The sequence below is a fragment of the Microtus oregoni genome, unplaced genomic scaffold, assembly GCF_018167655.1.
Source record: "Microtus oregoni isolate MIOR12 unplaced genomic scaffold, Mior012 000092F_ref0000046, whole genome shotgun sequence".
Lineage (NCBI taxonomy): Eukaryota > Metazoa > Chordata > Mammalia > Rodentia > Cricetidae > Microtus > Microtus oregoni.
In genome coordinates this window covers 1,065,978-1,070,254 of record NW_024544604.1, presented here as the reverse complement: position 1 = coordinate 1,070,254, position 4,277 = coordinate 1,065,978, and the positions used below count along the sequence as shown (strand labels likewise).

Here is a 4,277-nt window from a genome sequence, read left to right as displayed (position 1 = left end):
CGGGAATAGGGGAGGAGGCAAGGTTATCACCCTCAGTACCTAGTCTTAGCTAAAGAGCAAAGAAACTACGGAGTGCCAGGGCTTAGAACGGTACTGGGGGACTGAGGAGACAGCTCACGCAAGCACGGGAACCTGAGTTTGGATCCCCAACTCCCATGTAAAAAGCCAGGCACAACTGTGCATGGCTGTGACTGAGAAAGCAGAGGCAAGAGGATCATGGGGACTCATGTTTGCCATTAAGGAATTTCTAGGGTCACTGAGGGATTTTTTTTATTGAGCTCTAAATTTTTCTCTGCTCCCCTCCCTACCTCTCCCCTCCCCTTCAACCCTCCCCCAAGGTCTCCATGCTCCCAATTTACTCAGGAGATTTTGTCTTATTCTACTTCCCATGTACATTAGATCTATGTAAGTCTCTCTTAGGGTCCTCATTGTTGTCTTGGTTCTCTGGGATTGTGATTTGTGGGCTGCTTTTCTTTGCTTTATGTCTAAAAACCATTTATGCATGAGTACATATGATATTTGTCTTTCAGGGTCTGGGTTACCTCACTCAATATGATGTTTTCTAGCTCCATCCATTTGTGTGCAAAATTCAAGATGTCGTTATTTTTTTCTGCTGTGTAGTACTCCATTGTGTAAATGTACCACATTTTCCTTATCCATTCTTCAGTCGAGGGGCATTTAGGTTGTTTCCAGGTTCCTCTGAAGGATCTTGTCCAAAAACCAAGGTGGAGAGTAACAGACAATGAGAAAGGAAGATACCGATACCAACTGTAAATGAAGACACTCGCTGCCCTAGTCTGCTTCTCTATTGCTGTGATAAATATCATGATCAAAAGCCACATGTGGAGGGACAGGTTTATTTGGCTTACACATCACAGTTTATCACTGAAGGAAGCCAAGACAGGAGCCTGGAGCAGAAACTGAAGCAGAGACCATGAGGTACGTTGCTTACTGGTCTGGTTTCCCAGCCTTGGTTGGCTTGTGCTTCACACAAGCCAGGACCACCTGTGACGGGATGGCACTTCCCACAGTGGGCGTGGCACTTCCCACAGTGGGCGTGGCCCTCCCACATCCGTCAGTCAGTCAAGAAAATGTCCTAGAGCCATGCTGGCTGGCCAATCTGATAGAAGCAATTCCTCAGCTGACAGTCCCTCTCCCCAGGTGACCAGTTTGTGGTTCCATAACCAGAGCAGCTGGGCGAGCTGAGCAAAGCCCAAACTGAGTAACTAAAATAACTTGTCTCCTGAAGTTCATCATCCCCTGTCAACTCCTCGGTGCGGAGGCAGGAGGGAGAGCCACTGAAGATGAAGAGATGAATAGTTCAATCTCCGGATGCCTCAAACCTATGGGAACGACAAAGCCTTCCGTGGGTGAGGCTGGCCTGGAACTCTGGAGACCAACTTGGCCTTAAACTCACAGAGATCCGCCTACCTCTGCCTCCTGAACACTGGGATTAAAGGTGTGTGCCACCACCACCCTACTCCAAAACAGAAATTATAAATGGTGGAACTACTTCGATTTTAAAACAGTAATTAAGAGGACCATGAGGACAGAAAAACCATCTAACTTTGGTGGCAGGATTTGCTGGCACCATAGCTAAGGATGAAGATGCCCATACACTGCAGGGATGTTGAAAGACTTCACCTGCAAAAGGACATTCAGTTCTTGAAAATGTCCCCTGATTACATGATTTCCAAAATTAGGGCTCTTCTGAGAACTGTGAACTCTGAAAGAAATCAAAATCTTTTCTTCTTTTTCAAAAGCCACATAGTGAAACTGCCGACAAAAACACTAATGATTTCTTCACATTGAAGGGGAAAATATCCAGAAAGAGCAGCTTCTGCCTCCGTGAGGTGACAGTGTGCTGGAAGCTGCTTGTCACCTCTGCTGTTCTTGGCATTTGTGTCATTATTTGGTGACATGCTTTCAGCACTTACTTCGGTTTTCCTTTTCTTTTCTTTTTTTCTTCCAACCTACATGTGTGATTTCTCACTGAGCATAGTTTGGTGAGGCATGGGCGAGCACAGTAGAAGACTCCAGGAGTGTGGGACCACCGCTTATCCAGGGCACCACGATTGGGGACACAGGTGACCTCATAGCCACCAAGAATGAGCTGTTTCTCAGCTAGTATGTCTTCAGTTCATCTGCATCAAACTGGCTGAAGCTCGGCATCTTTGAGGTATGGATCGTCAGGCAGACAGAGAACTCGAACTTGGCTCTATAAAGGGCCTCAATCACGTATTTCTTCTTCTGTAGTTTGGAGCAGGTGGATATGATGACCTAGCCGGTGTGAAGCCTGGTCGGTGTGCACAGTGCCTAAAGGCACTCATACCTGTCTGGAGCCTAGACTGGGGTTAGCACTGAGATTAAAGACGTGCGTGCATGCATGCCAGGAAATTGTCTCCAAGGTCTGTCCCTTAGGACAACCCATATAAGCAAAAGGCTATGTAAAACTACTAAAGAAGCCACTCTTTGTAACCACTGCACACTAGGCCCACATGGGGTTGCTTGGCTTTTGAGACAGTCTCCCTCCGTAGTCCACAGTGGCTTTGAACTCACTGCCTCAACTTACTGAATGCTCTGACTCAAAAGCAGGCGCCACCATAGACAGCAAGAATGGGTAGGTCTCAATGTTATCCTCCACAAGAATGGGTAGGTCTTAATGTTATCCTCCACAAGAATGTAATTCTTTTTTTTCTTTTTTCTTTTCTATAATTCTTACTACATAGGAAAACACAAGTCAAAATTTATTGTTAGAAGCAACAAGAATTAATCATCACAATTTTTAAAGACAATTTTATATTTTCAGAACATACTTAGGTCAAGTGCAGTGGCACATGCCTTTAATCCCAACACTTAGGAGGCAGAAGCAGGTAGGTCTCTGTAAGTCGCAAGTCAGCCAGAGTTATTACCTAGTGAAACTGTCTTTTAAAATAACAACAACAAAAAGAAAAGTGCTGGATGTAATGGCACAGGCCTGTAACCCCAGCATTAAGGAAGATGAAGCAAGATCAGGAGTTCAAGACCAGTTTGAGCCACATAGAAATCTCTCAAAAATAGTCACTTAACTGTATGCAGCTAGGTTTTTGTCTTGAAAAGGCATTGAAAACATAAAACATTGTAGCAAGCAATCAACACTATTTTTTTTAACGCTCATTAAGATACCATGTATGAGAAATGTCTTCATTATTAGCAATCCATTGTTTCATGATGCCAATATCACTGTTTTAAAAAGAACAGCTCAGCGTGGTGGTACACACCTACTTTTCCCAAGACAGGGGTTTTCTGTGTAGTCCTGACTGTCCTGGATACCAGGCTGGCCTCGAACTCCCAGAGATCCACCCGCATCTGCCTCCCGAGAGCTAGAATTAAAGGTGTGTGCCACCACAGTCAGCTGGTAACACACACCTTTAATCCTCGCACTTGGCAGAGAGAGACAAGCAGATCTCTATGAGTTTCAAGCCAGCCAAGCTACATAGGGAGACACTTTCAACTAACTGAAACCAAATACACTTTGTGTTATGGGGTATTCACCAGAGAAGATTGCTCAGACATGGGTTTAGCCAATAGAAAGTCTTCATTAGGGCGCCAACTACACTGGGTGTTCAGGATCCCAGTGTAGCCCTGATCCTTTCTCAGGGTGAGCTTTTAAGCACAAAAGCCATGTCCTGAGTTGACATACTTCAGCTAACAAGAACAGTTAGCCAGAAGCAGAACTACAGAAGCCAAAAAGCAAAGTTAGTACATTTAGAACCTTTCCCAGAACTATGGACTTTGATGGATTGGGTCTTTGTTTTAGTTTTGGCAGGCGGTGCTGTCTATGTTCTCTGAGTATTACAGCCTGAATGGTACTTCCATCATGGAGTCAGTTGTGCTAAGGTCTGGGGCCCTCTAAGTCTTTGCGTGTGATAAAATTGTGAAATTAAACTAGGAGCTTTTTGAGTATGGTAGTGGGCACTTGTAATTTCAACTATTTAGGACACTAAGGCATGGGGAGAGGATCACGTGAGCCCATTAAGTTGGAAGCCAGCCTAGGCATAAAAGAAAAACCCTGTCTCCAAAGACAACTAGGAGGGGTTGAACACTATTATTGAAACATGGTCCACAGTAATTTTTCAACTTGAGACAAGTTTTACCATCTTGGGGTGAGTTGCTTTTTTGTTTTATTTTTTATTTTTTGTAAGAATTGACATGATGTATGTGTAGATTGTTTATATAAAATAGAAAGGGGTAAATATGTCTTTAACTGAAATTTTCCAGAGAGTTGGATAATTTAT

The 4,277-nt window shown here is 44.0% G+C and overlaps 1 non-coding gene across 1 annotated transcript; it reads right to left on the bottom strand.

The window, feature by feature from the left end:
• Positions 1-2,395: 2,395 nt before the first annotated feature.
• On the bottom strand, positions 2,396-2,527 carry LOC121442689. Its single transcript, XR_005973585.1, has one exon. It is a non-coding gene; the product is annotated as a small nucleolar RNA SNORA70 (small nucleolar RNA).
• Positions 2,528-4,277: the final 1,750 nt, after the last annotated feature.